Raw genomic sequence first — 19,957 nt, 5'->3', positions numbered from 1 at the left:
AGACCCGCCCCCGCCCCCGCCCCCCCCAGCCCCCTTGGCTTATGATAGGGAGTTTGTCGCTCCAAAGCAAACTCCCCTTCGTTCCGAAGTCGGCCTCTGTGCCAGCAAAGAAAGCCACTGCGCCCTCGGCGCGGGGCTCGCCACACCTGTGACCTATTCAAGGCTTCCCTGGCCCCGAGCCCCGCGTGAGCGGAAGCACGTAAGTGTGCGTGTGTGCGTGCGTGCCCGAGCGCACACGCGGCTCTGGCTCGGCGCACTGGCCCAGCCCCGGGGCTCCGGCGCACGGGGACCGGCAAGCCTGGCCTGCGCCGCACACAGGTCGGCTGGCCCGGCTGGCGCGTGGCCCAGCCCCGCGGGGGGTGCGGGGGGTTAGGAGAAGTCGGTCATTGTTCGCGGGGCCGGGCGGCCTCCGCTGCAGCCGGCGGGCCGCAAGCCATTCAGCCGACAGACAGCGTCTCGCGCTGCGGCGGCGCGTCTCCCGCGCGCACCTGCCCGCGCCCCTCCCCTCCCCGCCCGCCATCTGTCGTCTGCGAGCCATTGTCAGCAGCCGTGGCCGGCGTCCAGGACGACACCCAAGGGGACCCGGAGCTTAGGCCGGGCGAGAGGCAAACAAGGAGAGTTTATTCCCAGGCGCATTTGGAGGTGACCTTAAGCAAAATAGCCAAGCCCGGGTGTGTGTGTGGGGGGGGGGCATCCGCCCACTCTCCCACCCTCCAGCTTTCGGCGCAGGGTTTCTTTTGGGGTCCCTCCTGGACCCGGACGCCCATGGGCTGTGATCAGAGCGGGAGCCTCCTGCTTGAGTTTTCTGAGATGTTCTCTGGGACTGGAGGAACCCGTCAGCTGGCAGATCCCGCCGCTAGCTTCCCTGAAGAGCCCCTGGGAGCCCGTTTCAAATGCAGATGCTGGTTTTGTCTGCAAGTCTGATCCTCCAAGTCTACCCCAATTGTCCAGGCCTCTTGGGATACTGGATTGAAAGAAGAGTTTTTCTTTTCTGCAACTGCAAATGCAGCCTTTTCAAGCCAGCCTGCTGTCCTGGCAGTCTTTTCTTCACCCACATTTGTTTAATATCTCACATCTATCTTTCTTTAATGTCACTGGAAGTTTCAAATGCTTTGATGTATCCCGACCAAAAAGAAAACAAACATACCAAAACAAAACAGCTATGCTCATTGTGGTCATTGTGAGCTTGCCTTTTCAGAGTAGGACTTTTGTCCCCCAAAGATTCTAATCCTCCCTCCCTCCTAGGTACTGCCCCAGCCCCAGCCTGAGGAGCTCACCCTCTGCTCACCCAACCCCACCCCACCATCCTCGTCCCCCCTCCCCTCCCATCACCTCTTTCCACAGATGGGAAACCAAAGGCAGAGAGACAGGAGATGCTGTGGATAGATGTGGACTTTCACTCTCTGGATTTACAACAAAAAGTACCCGCACTCAATCGGGACTACTCTTTCTAGCAGGCGCTTCCATGCAAAGAGGGGTGTCAGAGCTTAAGGGGGTTAGATGTAGGGCTTCTCCATGTCAGTAGATGTCTGTCTCTCGACGCTGCTGCCAGGAAAAGGGAGCACCCAGAGGTTTCTGACCCCCTGGAAGCATGCTCACCACACCAGGCAGAGCAGGATCCCATACGGAGGCTCTCCTCCGCTAGAACTTTGAGTGCCTCCAATTCGTAATTCCCCATCCAAATGAGGGCCTGGTAGGGAGAAATCAGAATTAGGAATGGAGAAGCCTTGCTGGGATAATGCACCTCAGGCCTCCTCCCTTGGACAGAACTAGAAACAGAAAAAAATGTACTTCTGTGAATCCCCTTTCCCATACCCTTCAACTCACAGGTGGATTCTTTAAGTGTGTTAATATTACTCATGATTCCTGGGCTGTGTGTGTGTGTGTGTGTGTGTGTGTGTAGGTAATACATGCACGTGGTACAAAATTCAAAAGGAACAAATGGTTATTCGGTGAAAAACAATTTTCCCTTCCACCCTGTACCCAGAATGCCAGTGTTTGGTTTTCTGTTTCTGTTTGGCCCCAAGAAGACTAGACTTCCCTCTGGGCCTCTCGGCTCCCAACTTTCCTCCAGCTGTGGGATCTGGTACAAGACTCTCCTTCTCCCTGACCCTCTGCTGCCTCCCGAGTACAAGGGTAAGAACACTCACCACATGAGGTCCTTAGGACCAATGAGAACGTGTGAAATGTGTTCTAGGCCTGCTGAAGCCTTGTCAGTTATCACTGTTAGAAACAAAGCACAGTTCTCACACCCCTCCCCTGGTCTAGCAAAATCCAAGAGAATAGGATTTGAAGGTGTTGGATAAGAAGAGGAAAGCTTTGGGGAAGGCTGGGTGACTCAGTCAGTTAAGCATCTGCCTTCGGCTCAGGTCACAGTCCCAGGGTCATGGGATCAAGTCTCGTGTCGGGTCCTTACTCAGCAGGGAGCCTGCTTCTCCCTCTGCCTGCTGCTCCCCCTGCTTGTGCTCTCTCTCTCTCTCTCTAACAAATAAATAAATGAAATCTTAAAAAAAAAAGAAGAAGAAGAGGAAAGCTTTGGCAGCTGGGAGACTCTAGGCTGTTACAATGTGAAGGACAGCTGGAGTTATGAAAAAATGGGAAAAGAGGCTGAAGAGAGGTGTGTCAGGTTATGCCGCATAACAACCAACCACAAACTATATATGATAAGAATTTGATTCTTGCTTAGCATCTGTGGGCCACCTGTAGCTCTGCTTGAGGTCGTGGACTTGTGTGGTAGCTGGAGTGGTTCCATTCCATGTGTCTTATTCAGGGGCTAGATTGAGGGGTCTGGCTCCCTAGGGGATATTCTTCCAGCAATGACAGAAGCATGAGGCACAAAGCCAGACCACACAAGCATAATATCTGCTGACATCTTATTGGCCAAACTAAGTCACATGGCTAATCCAAAGTCAAGGGACTAAGGTTCACTCTACCCAGCGTGAAACAGTGGCAAAGGTATGTATTGCCATGGAGCCAAGAATTGGGAGCAATCTTTCAATTCCTTCTCTCTACATTCCTGGCCTAGATAACAGCTATCCCCGGTAGCCTTAATACCACGCATTCGCTAAGGATTCCCTAACTTACATTCCAGTCCCACAGCTGTCCTCTAAGTTGTAAACAACCCCCCATCTCCACTTGCAGATATCACACACTTCTCCAAGTGAAACTCTCGGTTCTCTGTCCCTACCCCAAACTGACTCCAGCAGTGGTCCCTCCTTCTACCCTCCTGCTCAAAGAAGACGCAAAGGATCACTTTTCACCCGCTCTCTCCCTTAGCCCCACCACCAAACTCAGCTCATCAGCATGATGCTGCCTCCACAGCATGCCTCGCCCTGGTCCAAAGCCCCAGCAGCTCTCATCTGGATGACTGTCGTAGCTTCATAACTGCTCTCCCTGCTCTTCTTTTGCCCCTTAACACATGACCAGAGAGATACGCAGAAGCTCTAGATCTTCTGCTCCTTACCCCGGTGGTTCCCATCTCAGAGAAAAGCAAAGTCCTTATAGTGCTACACAAAGCACTATATAACCTGCCCTCACTCCTCCACCTCTCTAGTACTCTGGCCTTCACACTTCCTGCTCCAGCCACACCACCCTCCTTACTGCTCTGCAGACACCATCAGGCATGCACTGGCCTCAGAGCTTTTGCATTTGCTGTTCCTTCTACCTGGAAAACTCTTCCTCCCAACTTCAACACTGCTAGTCCCTTGCTTCACCTCCCCCGGAAAACTTCCCCAGGCCACCCTATCCAAAACTTCACCCTTTACCCAAACTTTCAGGTCCCTTTCCTTACCACTATTGAACCAATTATATAATTTACTTATTAGTTTTGTTTATTTTCTATCTCTAGTGGGGGATAATGTATGCTCCATGGATGATGACCATCCCAGTTTGGCCAGGTCTGTCCTCATTCTAGCACTGAAATTACTGTGTCCCAGGAAATCCTTGGAAAACTGGGGTGTAGGTCACCTACAGGGCAGTGGTTTTTCTCTATTTTGTTCACTACTCCTTTATCTGGTGCCTGGCACATTGCCTGGCACTCAATAAATAGTGGTTGAATGAATGAATAAACAGCCACATTGATCATCTGAAAACTTTAATCAGATCACATCTCTGCAAGGCTGAAAATTTTTCAATGGTTCCACACTGCACTTAAAATCTAAACGGCTTACCATGGCTATAAACCCGGCCTATGCTCGCACTCACCTGCAGCATCTTGTACCTTCTCTTCCAACACTCTCCCTGAGCTCGGGGCAGTCTAACCCCCTTCCCACCTCCTCAGGTACACCAACCCTTCCATACCTCTAGATCTTCGCCTGTTTTCTTGGACTGGAATGCACTTCCCTTGGAGGCTCCTGCTCATTCTTCAGTTTAGATGGGGTCCTCAGAGAAGTTTTCCTAGGCTGTGCTATCTAAGAGCATCCTCCCAGGCCTCCAGCTCTCCACCCTGTTTATTTCCTGCACACCACTCATCACTAACTGTAATCACTCCTGTTTATTTGTCTGTTTATGACCTGCTGCCCATGAGGGCAAGAGCTGTATCTGTCTCATTCTCTGCAACAGCACCACTGTCTAGAACACACTGAATGCTCTTAAATGTCTGCTGCAGCCATGCTCTGTGGTCAGGAAAGGAGTCGGCAAGACTTCATGCCCAGAGAAAGGAGTTAATTTCACTGGAGACCAAATGGGCTTTTTGGGCAATGAAGGAATTCTTTGGACCTTGCCAAGGAAGATACTAAATGTAATAAAAACAATATATACCATTGATTCAGCACTTAACATGGGCCAGGCACAGTGGTAAGCACCTTATATGCATCACCTCATTTAACCCCACAATGACCTCATTATTATCTCCACTCTCAGGTAAGAGAACTAAGTGTAAAAGACACTGTCCGTTGTCTGCCTAATACCAATTCTCCACATCTTCTTTGCTCATAGAACCTTTGTGTGGGGTGAGAATGTGTCCAGGCCTGGGTGACAGATCACAAAGAGTCTATTCCCTGCATTCCTAGGCTCCGTTGCAGCTAGGGCTGGCCATGCGAGCCTATTCTGGACAGCATGAAATAAGCAGGAGTCTACTGGGGGAAGAAGTATTCTGAGAAAACTTCTATTCCAATCCTTCTTTCTGCCTTAAAGTGATATGTTGTCTGGAGCCCTGGCAGCTATCTTGTGGCCATGAGAAAATGAGCCCAAGAATGAAAGCTATAAGGCTAAGCATGGCAGATCAGAAAAGGAAGACTCTGGTACTCTGGTAAATCATCTGAACCAACACAAACAACTGCCTACCTCCCGTCTTTGTTTTATGTGAGTGAAATAAACCCCTATTTGTTTAAGCCACCATTAGCCAAATTCACTGTGACTTGCAAAAATGCATTTTTAACCAATAGACTGGAAGTCAGATAACTGTGGAGAGAATCAAACCTAGAGAGCAAGAGTCCAGTTGGGAGGTTGACTGTGGAAGTCTAGCAGTGTAATGACTGGAACTTGAGCCCAGATTTTGTTGTGGTGATTGAAAGTAAACAGATCCTGAAGACATTGATTTTGAGGCCACTTAAACAGAAGGCCAGGGCACTCGAGTGGCGCAGTCAGTGGGGCGTCCAACTCTTGGTTTTGGCTCAGGTCGTGATCTCAGGGTCATGAGCTGGAGCCCTGCAATGGGCTCCTCGGTCAGTGCTGAGTCTGCTTAAGACTCTTCCTCTCCCTCTGCCCCTCCTCCCCATGCTCTCTCTCTCTCTCAAATAAATAAATAAACCTTAAAAAAAAAAAAAAGGTGGCCAAAAAAAGGAGGTATGGGGTGTCACGTATATTGCTGACCAGGATGTCATGGTGAAATTTCCAAAAATGACAGAGGGACATCTACAGGGAAGGTTAGGGATCAAAGATGAAAGGACAGGGTGTAAAAGGACTACCAACTTTTAGTTTCTATTATGCTCCAGGCACTGTGTCAGAAGTTTTACAGTACCGGTTAGTACTTGGATGGGAGAAGTTTTACAGTACCAGACCATATGGACCTCCCAATTGCCTTGCAATGCAGGAATCATCTCCACGTTAAAGAAGAAGAAATTGAAGCTCAGGGAGGAAGTAAAGTACCTAAGAGCTATAAATTCAAAGTAATCCCAATCAAAATCTTGACAGGCCTTGTTAAAATATAATTGACAAGCTGATCCTAAAATTCATATGGAAATACAAATGATCTAAAATACCCAAAACAACTCTGTGGAAAAGGTTAAAAGTGGAGGATCAACATCTGATTTCAGAAGTTATTATAAAGCTGTAGTAATAAAAACAACATAGTATTAAATAAAAAGCTTCTGCACAGTGAAGGGAACAATCAACAAAACCAAAAATCAATGTACTGAAAGGGCAAACATATTTGCAAATGACATAACTGATAAAGGGTTAGTATCCAAACTATATAAAGAACTTACACAATCAACACCCAAAAAACAATCCAATTAAAATATGGGCAAAAGACATGAACAGACATTTCTCCAAAGAAGAAATCCAGATGCCCAACTGACACATGAAAAGATGCTCAACATCACTCATCATCAGGGAAATGCAAGTCAAAACTACGGTGAGATGTCACCTCATACCTGTCAGAATGACTAAAATCAACAACACGGGAAACAAGTGTTGACAAGGATGTGGAGAAAAAGGAACCCTTTGCACTGTTGGTGGGAATGTAAAGTGATATGGCCATTGTGGAGACCAGTATCGAGTTTCCTCAAAAAGTTAAAAATAGAACTACCCTACAATCCAGTAATTGTACCACTGGATATTTACCCAAAAAATACAAAAACACAAATTCAAAGGGATACATGCACCTCTAGCAGGATTATTTACAATAACCAAATTATGGAAGCAGCCCAAGTGTCCATTGATTGATGAATGGATAAAGAATATATATATATATATATATATATATATATATATATATATATATATAGTGGAATATTACTCAGCCATCAAAAAGAATGAAATCTTGCCATTTGCAACAATATGGATGGAGCTAGAGAGTATAATGCCAAGTGAAATAAGTCAGTCAGAGAAAGACAGATATCATATGATTTCCCTCATATGTGGAATTTTTAAAAAAGATTTTACTAATTTATTTATTTTAAAGAGCGATAGAAAGAAAAAGAGGGTTCGAGCAGGGGGAGGGGCAGAGAAAGAAGAAAAGGGAATCTCACGCAGGCTCCATGCACCAAGCCTGACTCGGGTCTTGATCCTATGACCCTGAGATTATGACCCGAGCTGAAATCGAGAGTTGGATGCTCAACTGACTGAGCCATCCAGGTACCCCTCATATGTGAAATTTAAGAAATATATCAGCAAAGGGAAAAAAGAGAGAGAGACAAATGAAGAAACAGATTCTTAATTATAGAGTACAAGCTGATGGTTACCAGAGGGGAGGTGAGTGGGGGGATGGGTGAAATAAGGGATAGGGAGTAAGGAGTGCACTTGTCGTGATGAGCACCGGGTGATGTATGGGAGTGTTGAATCACTGTATGGTACACCTGAAACTAATATTACACTGTATGTTAACTAACTGGAATTTAAATAAAAACTTTGAAAAAAATAAGGTCCATCTTGTCATAAGGTAGAAAGAAAAGAAAGAAAGAAAGAAAGAAAGAAAGAAAGAAAAAAAAAAGAAAGAAAGAAAAAGAAGAAGGAAGGAAGGAAGGGAGGGAGGGAGGGAGGGAGGAAGGAACGAAGGAAGGAAGGAAGGAAGGAAGGAAGGAAGGAAAGAAAGAAAGAAAGAAAGAAAGAAAGAAAGAAAGAAAGAAAGAAAGAAAGAAAGAAAGAAAGAAAGAAAGAAAGAAAGAAAGAAAGAAAGAGAAAGAAAGAAAGAAAGAAAGAAAGAAAGAAAGAAAGAAAGAAAGAAAGAAAGAAAGAAAGAAAGAAAGAAGGAAAGAAAGAAAGAAAGAAAGAAAGAAAGAGTAAAGATAAATAAATCAATAGAATAGAATAGAGAATCCAGAAAACATCTTAGAAAACATAGGAGTAAATCTTCATGATGTCGTGTTAGTCATTATTCTTAGCAGCTTTGTTTATAATAGCCAAAACCTGGGCAAAAAGAGCAAAGGTCCTTCAAAAGATGAATAGATTAACAAACTACAGTAGAACCATACAATGCAATACTACCTAGAATCAAAGAAAGTGAACTACTGAGACAGACAACAGCATGGATGAATCTCAAGGAAACTATGCTGAGTGAGAGAAGCCAGATAAAAAGAGTACCTATTGGATGATTCCATTTCTGTAAAAGTTTAGAAAAGGCAAATTCATATATAGGAACAGAAAGCAGATCAGTGGTTACCTGGGGAGGGGAGGGGTGAAGGGAGGGGCTATAAAGGGGCACAGGAAACTTTGGGGGTGATGGAGATCTTCATTACCTTGATTATGGTGACAATTTCATGGGTGTGTATATTAAGCCCAAACTTAGCCCATTGTTCAGTGTAGTTTATTGTATGTCAATGATACCTCAATAGGACTGTTTTTAAAAAATATCCAAAAGCATGTAGGGGCTCAGCAAAGAAGCCCTTGCCAGATCGCTAGAGCTCAAGAGTAGAGCTCACCCCACCGCCACAGGCTGCCCCCAGATGGCCAAAGTCTGTTGGCAGGAGCTGTGTGTGTGAAAACTATGGCTGGAATGGCTGGAATTCTTCATATAAATTCCAGGAAATCCAGGGACTTCTGGACACCATATGAAAACATTAGAGGGAAAAAATGGCTCATTTTCTGAGAAAAATGAAGCATATTTTATGGGTTCATGGAGCCTCTGAAATACCACCAACAAACCCTTCTTCTTAGTGCTTGTTGGGCTGAGAATGGGTGAGGAGAAGAGAAGACCCCAGTTCCGCCTGCCCTTTCCAGCCAGGCTCTCACGCAGACACCGGCCGAACGCAGAGATGAAACTCCCACAGGCATCTGGGGAGGTAGAGGCAGAGGCTGCTGCAGAAGCCCCGAACTCAGAGACAGGAGAAGTTGAGCCGTTCAGGTGAGTCAAAGCAGGGGCATCTGTGGGACCCCGAGGGAGGCTGCGTCCCCTGCGGTTTCCCTTTTGTCCAGACGGAGGTGGAGGCTCTTCCCAGCAAGGGCAAGCTCTTCTCTGCAGGTAGAGGTGCGCACATACACGGGTGCAGTGGCCCTGGCCATGGGCAAGGCAGCAAATCGAGGACCCCGTCTTCCTAACCAGATCAGACTCCTTATTAGCACCATTTATCACCTTGTAACAGGCAGGGCCTCTTCCGTTCCACAGATACTGAGTGTTTTCCTATGCGAGGCACTCATCCGGAAATCCCGGCCCTCGTGGAGCTTATATTGCAGTGGGAAAAACAGACCACATGCAAAACAGATAAGTAAACACACACAAGTGTCAGGTAGTGGTAAATACAGTGCCGGAAAGTAAAGCAGAGACAGGAGGTGAGGAGCAAGGGAGGGGGTGTGGGTACAGCTAGGAGAGGAAAGGGGGGGTCACTAGAAGTTCTAGTGGGACCCTGTCTTTTGTCTCTGTGGGGGGGTTTTCTCTTAGAGCAGACCACGAAGAATCCAGGTGAACTTTGTTGTTCCCCTGAGAGCTATTACAAAGACCCACTTGTATTCCTCAGCAGCTTCTGACAGGAAGAAGACAGTGTGGCGCCCCCACCCACTGCCCCACCACAGATTGTTCCTGGGGGCTATTCAGCCCTGGGCCCAGAGATGAGCTAACTACCCTCCAAAATTTAGTATTCTCCTCATTTCCCTTCCAAGACTAGTCTCACTAATCCCACCGTCTAAACTCAGGAAGGTCCTGCCCCTCAGAGTCTCCTTACTTTGAGTTGTGACCACGTACATACCTTCCGTTTATTCAGGCCTATTTGTCTGCCCATGGTCATACTGCACCAATCCCCATTTCTGGGCCATTCTCCTATGCTGCTCCTTGCATAGAATGCCCTCCAATTCAAACACTGTTCATACTCAAAAGGGAAGCTCCAACCCACCTATTTCCAGAACCTCTCCCTGCTATGTCAGCGCTATGAATCCTCTCTTCTTGATCTCCAGTGGCACACCACATTGAGGCAGTGTTGTCCCCATGCCTCCCTGTTATCCCCCTAATGCTAGCCTGGTCCCTGCAGCCAACTTGGGCGTCCCTCCTGCATCTTCATTTCTTCTATATCCCTGAGATGCAAGCTCGTGCTTGAGCACACAAAAGGTACGCCACAGATATAATTCATTTCTCCCTCAAAAACAAGACTTTGCTTTGTCCAAATTTCCTTCTCTCCATCTGAGAAATGGAAATGGTTTGGAAAATTCCAGCAGGGGAGTGTTCAGCCTTATTTGAGTTGTGCAAGTGGGAAAAAATGTGCTTTTTCCCGAATTAACAAATTCCCCAGCCTTTCCTCTGAAAGCAACTCACAAACCTCTGAGCCCAGTATGTAAGCTTGCCAGGGTCTTCACCTCTCTGAAGAATGAACTGTCCTCCTGTCTGTATGTCTTATGTGGGTGAAGGAGGAGCTGGAATCAGAGTAGAAGTTAACTGATCTTGAAAATGAAGCATGTGACAAGTGGAAAGAGGCAAGCCCTTTGATGCCCATGTCCCCTGGCTTTCCAGTGTACTAAGGAAACAATTTCTTAGCGGCAGCATGCCCCTACCTATCTCTATTCTCCCTCCGTATGTGTCCAAATTCACTCATCCATCCATTCAACAAACACTAATTGAAAGTCAAATGTGGTTGGCAGTTTCTAAAATGGCTCCCGGTGATCCCGTTTCCTGGTCCTTGTGTTCTTGTGTAATCCCCTCCCCTTGAGTGTGCCCTGGGCCTAATTACTTGCCTCTAATGACTAGAATACAGTCAAAGTGATGGGAAATCAAATTCAACATTAGTTTACAAAAGACAGCAGCTTCCATCTTGCTCACGCTCTCTCCGAGGTTCTTCTTATTTACTCACCCTGATGAGGTCAGCCGCCACGTTGTGAGACGCTCTGAGGAGAAGCCCAAGTGCCGGGAAATGGAGGGCAGATTCTGGCCAACAGCCTGGTGAGGATCTGAGGTCCTCAGTCAGCAGATTGCAAGACAGCGAATGTTGCCAACAGCCCTGTGAGCTGGAAGCCGGTCCTCCCCACTTGAGTCTTCAGAGGATAGCACAACCACGGCAGCCCTTGTGAGAGAGGCTGAGTGGGGGACCCAGCCCCCCGCATCCATGTTCCTGACCCACAGATAATAAATGCTGTTGTCTCAAGCCTCTACATTTTGGAGTACTTTGTTATGAGGCAATATAGAATTCATACACCAACCATGTGCCAAGCACTCTTTTTGGCCCTGACACACAGCAGAGGACAAAACATATGTCTTTGCCCTCATGTAGCTGACAGTCTAGTAAGAGGAGGTAGATGATAAATAAAGACAGAAAAGAATCAAGCAGGGAAGGGGAATGGGAAATTGCCAGGGTTTCGGTGGCTCGTGAGGTGGGGAGTAGGGGGCACAAGGACAGTGGTTGTAGCTTTTTAAATGGGGAGTTTGGAGAGGACTGAGAAGGTGCCATTTGAGCAGAACCCTGCAGGGAGAGCATGCGCCATGGGCATCCGGGAGGAAAAGTGTTCCAGACAGAGGAACAATCTAGAATGAGTTTTCATTTTGCTCAGCAAAATAAAACTTCACAAAGGAAAGACTTTTAGCTTCCCTTTTTAGCCTGTAGAAAAATAACTAAACATAAGCAGCCCACCAGAAATGCATTCCAACTTTCTTCCGGCTCCAGAGAGAGCTCAGAGTCCAGATAGAGGTAAGCTGTGTTTCTATTTTGTTTGTTTCCTGTGTCCTTGATAGAGGCAGTTACTCAGCTCCGCAGGTGGGGCTTTGTGATTTTGAGGGGAGGAAGGAGCCTGTCGGATGCCTCCCTGCCTGGCCAGCTTTCCTGCTTGTTGTGGGTATAGGATGTGGGGGCTGGGCTGCTGAGATCCCAGCCCAGAGGGATACCACCTGGAGAAGAATTGAACCACCTGATTCACTCTGGGATCCTCGGGGCCACCAGTTCGCTTTGGGTCGGGGTCTAAGAATTCCAGCCAGAACCACCCTGGCTGCCCAGCGTTGGTTGGAGCCAGGGACACTAAAGACCACTCACTTGTATCTGCACAGGCCTTAGCCTGATACGGGGAATTCATGGGAAGAGCAGTTTACAAAATATTTTTTTGAGTTCCCTATGAAGAAAGTAGGCCTGATAAAGTTCTTCTGTTGTGTGGGCAAGTGATTCTCCTTCCCACACCACCTGCCCACAGGGAGGCTGGACGCTGAGTCCCTGACGCCCGGGCTGCCCGATGGACAATGCTGATTTGTCACAGGGGCTGCCAAGAGCAGCTCTCCTTCCAAAATCTGACTAGAGCCAGATCTGATCCCCTGGACCCAGTCCGAATTGAATGACTGCCTCTGACTTCTGTCAAACACTGGCTTTACTCGATGCCTCTCACACCCAAGATACAGGGTGTGAACTTTCCAGGAAGGCAGTCTGGCTCTACGGGGGCCTTCCCTTGTTGGCTATCCAGACATAGAGGAAGGAGGAAATAAAGACATTTCCAACTAATAAAAACGGGGAGCGTTGCCACCGGCAAACCCTCATTCAGGGAACACTTACAGAGCAAAAGGAAAATGACCCCTCGTGGGAGCATGGAGATGAAAAAAAGAATGGAGAGCGATGACAAGGGTAAATAGGTGGGTACAACGAAATGAATATTGATGATATGTAAGAAAATCATAATAATGTCTTGTGAGGCTTAAAATACATGGAATGATGGGGCGCCTGGGTGGGTCGGTCGGTTGAGTTCCTGACTCTTGGTTTCAGCTCAGGTCATGATCTCAGGGTCGTGGGATTGAGCCTGGTGTTGGGCTTGGTGCTCAGCACAGAATCTGCTTGAGATTCTCTCTGCCCTTCCCCCTGCATCAAATAAATAAAATCTTTAAAAAATATATACGTGGAATTAAAATTCATGACACAACGACGGGAGGGCAGTCATGGCGTTAACGTGTTCTGAAATCTTTGCATTGTCCTGGAAGTGGTAAAACTAGTAACTTATATTAAACTTTAAGAAGTCAAGGGGACATATTGTATGAACCCTGAAAACAACAATAAAAGATTATATAACCAATAAGCCAAATGGAATGGAATAATAAAAAGTACTTATAAGGCAAGAAAGGAAGACAAAGGGACATAAAACAAGTGAAACAAATAAAACACAAACAGTAACATGGTGATTTTAAACCCAAATATGTTAGTAATTCCATTAAATATAAATAGGCTAAATGTTCCAATTAAAATAAAAGGTGGTAGGCCTGGATTTTCTTTGAAGATTTTATTTATTTATTTGACAGAGAGAGACACAGTGAGAGAGGGAACACAAGCAGGGGGAGTGGGAGAGGGAGAAGCAGGCTTCCCGCGGAGCAGGGAGCCCGATGCGGGGCTCGATCCCAGGACCCCGGGATCATGATCTGAGCTGAAGGCAGACGCTTAACGACTGGGCCACCCAGGCGCCCCCAGCCTGGATTTTCTTAAAGGAAGATTGACTCAGGGGGCATGCACCCTCTTGCCTGACTCCTCTTAGCCTTAACCCTCTTAATATTTGGGAGGCTGACTTGATAGCTAGAGCTGCATCTTGCAACCATGCGGCTCACTCTAGAAGCTGTGGGCAAAAGATGAAGGAGCAGAAAGAGAAAAGGAGCCTGGGACACCAAAGATGCTGAGAGCTACCATAACAGCCCTAGGTGACCCACCTCCAGATTTCATGTTTTGTGAGAGAAAAGTAAATCCCTAACTTCTCCCACTCAGTGGGTTGCCTCTTCATTTTGTTGATGGTTTTCCTTTGCTGTGCAAACCTCCTTATTTGGGTGTAATCCCAATAGTTTATTTTTGTTCTTGTTTCCCTTGCCTGAGGAGACATCCCTAAGAAAATGTTGCTAATGCCAATGTCCAGGAGATTATTAGGTATGTTTTCTTCTAGTTTTATGGTTTCAGGTCTCATATATAGGGATTTAATCAATTTTGAGTTTATTTTTGTGTACGGTATAAGAAGTGGTCCAGTTTCATTCTTTTGCATGTGGCTGTCCAGTTTTCCCAACACCATTTGTTGAAGAGACTGTCTTTTCCCCATTGTATATTCTTGCCTCCTTTGTCATAGATTAATTGACCATATATGGATGGGCTTATTTCTGGGGTCTCCATTCTGTTCAATTGGTCTATGTGTTTTTGTGCCAGGAGACAAGGGAACCCTCATGCACTCTTCGTTGGTCTGAATGTAAATTGGCACAGTCACTGTGGAAAACAGTATGGAGGTTCCACAAAAATTAAAAATACCATGTGATCCAGGAATTTCACCACTGGGTATTTACCCAAAGAAAACGAAAACACTAATTCAAAAAGATATATGCACCCCTGTGTTTATTGCGGCATTTTTTTTAAGATTTTTAAAATTTATTTATTTGAGAGTGAGAGAGCATTGCACACCTATGCATGCATGAGTGGTGGGGGAGCAGGGGGGCAGAGGGAGAAGCAGACTCATGGAGCAAGGAGCCCGATGCAGGGCTCAATCCCAGGACCCTGGGATCATGACCTGAGCTGAAAGCAGACGCTTAACTGACTGAGCCACCCAGGTGCCCCACGGCATTTTCTTTTACAATAGCCAAGTTATGGAAGCAACCCAAGTGTCCATCCATAGATGAATGGATAAAGAAGATGTGATAAACACACACACACACACACACACACACACACACACACAACACACACACACACAGGAATATTATTCAGCCATAAAAAAGAATGAAATCTTGCCATTGTGACAACATCGATGGACCTAGAGGGTGTTATGCTAAGTGAAATAAGTCAGATAGAGAAAGAAAAAAACGATATGATTTCACTTATATGTGGAATCTAAACAAACAAACAAAAAACAGAAACAGAATCATAAAACAGAGGATAAACTGGTCATTGCCAGAGGGGAAGGGATTAGGGGAATGGCTGAAATATGTGAAAGAAATTAAGAGGTACAAATCTCCAGTTATAAAATAAATAATTCAAGAGGATGAAAAGTAGGGCATAGGGAATATAATCAAAGATACTGTAATAAAGTTGTATGGTGATAGATGGTGAGCATAGGGCACTGTATAGAATTGTCAAATCACTGTGAAGTTTGTACACCTGAACCAATATGACATTGTATTTCAACTATACTTCAATAAAAATAAAATAAAATAAATCCCTAACTTGTTTAAGCCACTCTTGTGTGGTGTCTAATATTCACACCCAAGCATAATCCTTGATACACAAGGTTTAGGACATTACGTCTGCAAAACTCACTCAACATCAGATACTAACCTTAAACAAATTAAACCCACTGGGTTGTGTACTGTGTAAAGCCTCTAACGAGCCCAGTGTGATCTCACTTTAAGAGCAGAGGCCACTTAGACCAATTAAACCTCAGGGGAGTTTAATGGATTGAGACCAGTCACACAAATACCCCATAAGTGCCCATCTTACAACCAAAGGGATGTTACTATAGTGCTTTATAAGCAACTTAAATGAGTTGGGGGGGTGCGAATTCTTGTAGGCAGCCAACAATTATAAAACAATATGGATCTTGCCTTGGCAAGAACAAATGTCCATGAGTTTATTCCCTTCATTCAACAGTAGTTACACAGCACCAACTATGTGCCAAACATTTCTCTAGCCATCAGGGATACAGCGATGAACAAAACACAAAACTCTCCAACATAGCATAGTTTACATTCTAGTAAGGGAGACAAACAATAAGCAAATACATACGTGAGATTAATTGCATGTAGAAAGGCAAAAAGTTGATGGAGGAAAAAGTGGAAAGAAGAGAACAGGGAAAGGGGTAGGTTGCAATATAAATAATGATTATTCAGTACGATCAGGGAAAGGTCATACTGGAAGATGATATTTGATAAAAGATCTGACGGGAGTGAGTAGGGGACAAATGACAAGGTAAAATGTTTCAATCAGCTTCTGCCAAAGCAAGAGGAAAGATTCGGGAGGGATAAAACTTGTCCTCATGAATGGCTTTGGCCAAGCCTGTTGCTTGCTGCAGAACTGCCCTTGAGTCTTAGCGAGGGGGAAGGTGACATGTGTGAGGTCCCACTGCTAACTTCCGTGAGGTGAGAATCTAGACAACTGCTCTGTGGAGAGGGTATTATTCCGTGCACATCCTGGATGCCATTAGAAAGAATGTTCCATTTCATGCTCCCAACAACCCCCTGTCTGAGGTAGGTTCTGGTATGATGCTGGTTTTACAGAAGAGGAGAGGCAGGCTTGTCTTTCTCCCCCAAGTACAGGGGGAGGCTCCCTGAATTGCTGCCGTCAGCACCTCACAGGCCCACCCCTCCATCTCCAGGAAATGCCCATCAGGGTGACATGAAGGAAAAGCAGGAGCTGAAGGCAGCATGGAAGGAAAGGAAAGGGAAAGGAGCCCCAGAAGACTTGCCTCCCCCTCCCATCTTGGAAGGCCTGGGCTGAGCCTTGTCCCTTGTCTCCTGACTATGGCATTGACAGGGGTTTTGGGGGCCCTGGGGGCAGTGGCAGCAGAGGTGCAAGGGACAGCTGGCCCCATCTCAGCATTAAGGACTTCCCAGCTGCAGAGACTAGGGGCTCTGCCCTCAGCTCTGCCATACCCCACCCCTCCACCCCACACCTCCATCCCTACCAGTACCCTGGACCTTCCTCCCTTGGCCAGTTGCTCCTCACTGAGATGAGATGGCTTTCTTGGCAGCACCTTTATAGGACACTGACCCAAAAGGAGAGGTCTGGAATATACAGCGGACATTAGCCCTCCAAGGAGAACTTATGGGAGGTCTCTGCCTCTCTACCTTACTGCCTCCTCCTTCCTGCAGCCAATATGCCTGTGTTCCTCTGACCTCAGAGGAAACTCCTTGTGCCTCTCCAGGGTTACTCCTGTGTCCCAGTACTGGTTTTCATGCCTCCTCCACCAGCAGCCACTTTGGATCTGGGATGGAGTTAGAGAAGCGTTTGCCAAAAGGATATGAAGAAGCAGGCCAGGCAGCCAAGACCCACTGGGCTTCCAACAGAGTTTAAGCAAGGACTAACCTAAATGTGGGCTGCGTTGTCCCTGTCTCCAGCTCTGGAGCTCTTTTCTTTTCCACCAGGATGATAGACTCTACACTCTGATTTTTTTTTTAATTTTATTTTTTTTAAAGATTTTTTATTTATTTATTTGACAGAGAGAGACACAGCAAGAGAGGGAACACAAGCAGGGGGAGTGGGAGAGGGAGAAGCAGGCTTCCCGCCGAGCAGGGAGCCCGATGCGGGGCTCGATCCCAGGACTCTGGGATCACGATCTGAGCCGCAGGCAGACACTTAACGACTAAGCCACCCAGGCACCCCTCTATACTCTGATTTGCCTACACCTGATACCTCCCAAGATCAGTCTAATTTCTTTTAGCCTGTCCTTGCTTGTGTGGGTGCCTTAAACAAAATATATGGTTGCTTTTCTACAGGGATTTTTAGACACTTCCTATAGATTGATGCCATTGTGAATCTCTAAGAGAAGAACACTGTTTATGGAATCTCTCTAGCACATCCGACCGCAGGTTTTGGGGAGCACCACACAGAGCCAACACCTACACAGCACACCACAAGAGCCTCTGCACAAAAGAAGCCAGACACTATGATCCCTTCCCAGTGACTCCAGAGCCCTGCCCAGTCAAACAACAGAACTGTTCAATGGGGCTGAAATGCTAGAGACTCTGCCCTCAGGAGACCGTCAAGGTGGGCCTGGGAGAGGCAGTGTTCTGCCGGTCACCCTCTCCTGTGAATGCACCAAGATGAAGGGGGCAAGAGTGGAAGCGAGCCTTGTCCTTGTTCTGGATACCCAGCTCTGGTGAAGGTAAGGTGGCATCGAAAGGGGGTACCACATGCCTCCTGGAACCACAGCTCAGCCCCTGGACCTCAATTTCCCCTCAAACTGAAAAAGCCTCAAGTCTACTTTGCAAGGTCTTGGTGGCAGCCCTGCGGTACTGAGGGAGCAGAGTACCATATGTCATCCAAAGGACAGCCGTCACAGAAGCATCCTGACCCCAGGCTTATCCTGGGCAGCTGTTTGGGAACCCAGCTCACAGCAGGGAAAGCAAGCCCTGAAGTCAGTCGTAGAACCAGTTGAACAACTGTGCGCTTGCCAGCTTCCTGCCCCGAGTGCCCACACCAGTCCTGACAAGGTCTGGAACAAGCCACCTCAGTGGGAAAAATCAAGAGGAGGCTGAGTCCAACCAAATGGGGAGGAGAGAGTGCGCCTTCACCCTGGCTCTGCTCCAAACCTGCCAACTGGGCAGGAATGAGAGGAAAGGAGAAGCCTGACCCCTCAGCAAAAGAAATCAGGAGAGGAGAGAGAGCAGGAGAAGATGTCAACAAAATTCTGGAAAATGGAATGCAGACAGATGAGGGTTTAGCTTTCTCCCCACAGCTGAGGGTCTGGGAAGAGGAAGAAGCAGGCTCAGCAGAGCCTCGAACAATCTTAGCAAATGGAGCCACTGAACACCTCCAAGACAGGGGCAAGTGTGAGGCTGAAACCAGGCGGGCTGGTTGAAAGCTTTAGGAAGAGGAGGACCCCTCCCTTGCCACATTAGAAGATCGGCACCATATTCTGTACCACTCTCCTCCCTCCACCTCTGCTGCTAAACTGGAGAGACTGAAGGTGGTGTGTTGGGGCGGGGGGAGTCTGGCATAGCCCACTCCCCCCAACCCCCTTCTGCTTCCCTTCCCTGTTCTGTTCTCAAAACACTGACTGCCAGGCTTTCAGCCTCCAGGTAGGAGATTCGGAGGGTCCTTCACTGGGAAACTGACTGGCCCAAGGGAAATGACGTATATATTCTTATGTGGGGGGTCCCCATCATCAAAGCCAGAACCTTATCCCATCCTTTTTTTGTGAGACCCTCCAAGAAACCAGCTCTGCATCCACATGGGACTTCCATCAGCCATTAAATGCCTCCTTCTTAAATAGGACCAGACAGCCAAGAATCAAAGTCATTTGAGGGAAGCCTTAACTACGAGAAACAGAGACCAAAACAAACAAACGGAAGAAAATGAACTCCAAGGAAACCGAGATAATGTGAAGATTGGAATAAGAAAACAATTTTCATTATAATTACCACTCCTGGAGAGATATGAGAAGATAATTAATTCATGAAACAAGATGATATTATAGAAAGGAACGCTGGATTAAAAACAGCTCTTGAAACTTAAAAATGATAGCAAAAATATAGAAGGGTTGAAATTTCCCAGAAAAATAAAAGACAACGGGGGAAAAAAATCACTTAGAATTTAGAGAATTGTTTTGGGAGTTCTAACATCCAAATAACTGGAGTTCCAAAAAAGAGAACAGTTACATTGGAGAAGAGTAACAACAAAATCATGCAGGAAACTACTCAGCACTTAAGGACACAAGGTGCCAGACTGCAGGGCCCACAAAGGGCCCAGAACAAAGGAAAAAAACATGGAATGGAATTTTAGGATTCTGTCTGTCCATTTGGGCACAAGTTAATGCTAAATATGCAGCACAACAAGAAAATGAAGAATGAGGCAGATATTTAACTCCAATAGAAACAAAAGGTGGGTAAGAAACATGGCACAGCATGTGGTTCAGCTATTAATACTATTTAAATAGTCACAGTCATATAAACACTGAATAGTAATTTAACCAAAACGTGGCATGTGCCCGCATCAAGAGAATGGAGGAAGAGGGGCACCTGGCTGGCTAAGTCAGTGAAGCGGTGAAGCGTGTGACTCTTGATCTTAGGGTTGTGAGTTTGAGCCCCATGTTGGGTGTAGAGATTACTGAAAAATTAAATCTTTAAAAAAATTATTTTTAAAAAGAGAGTATGGAGGAAGAGAAGTGTGCCTGTGTGTGTGTGTGTGTGTGTGTGTGTGTGTGTGTGTGTGTGTGTGTGGTGTGTGGTGTGTAA

At 46.5% G+C, this 19,957-nt stretch overlaps 1 long non-coding RNA gene across 1 annotated transcript; it reads left to right on the top strand.

Annotated features, from left to right (window-relative positions):
• Positions 1-108: 108 nt before the first annotated feature.
• On the top strand, positions 109-11,215 carry LOC113918040. Its single transcript, XR_003518432.1, has 3 exons — positions 109-199; positions 8,815-9,001; positions 10,829-11,215. It is a non-coding gene; the product is annotated as an uncharacterized LOC113918040 (long non-coding RNA).
• Positions 11,216-19,957: the final 8,742 nt, after the last annotated feature.

Source organism: Zalophus californianus, chromosome 1 (assembly GCF_009762305.2).
Source record: "Zalophus californianus isolate mZalCal1 chromosome 1, mZalCal1.pri.v2, whole genome shotgun sequence".
Classification (NCBI taxonomy): domain Eukaryota; kingdom Metazoa; phylum Chordata; class Mammalia; order Carnivora; family Otariidae; genus Zalophus; species Zalophus californianus.
The sequence above is the reverse complement of the archived record's forward strand: the minus strand, read 5'-3'. Positions and strand labels throughout refer to the sequence as shown.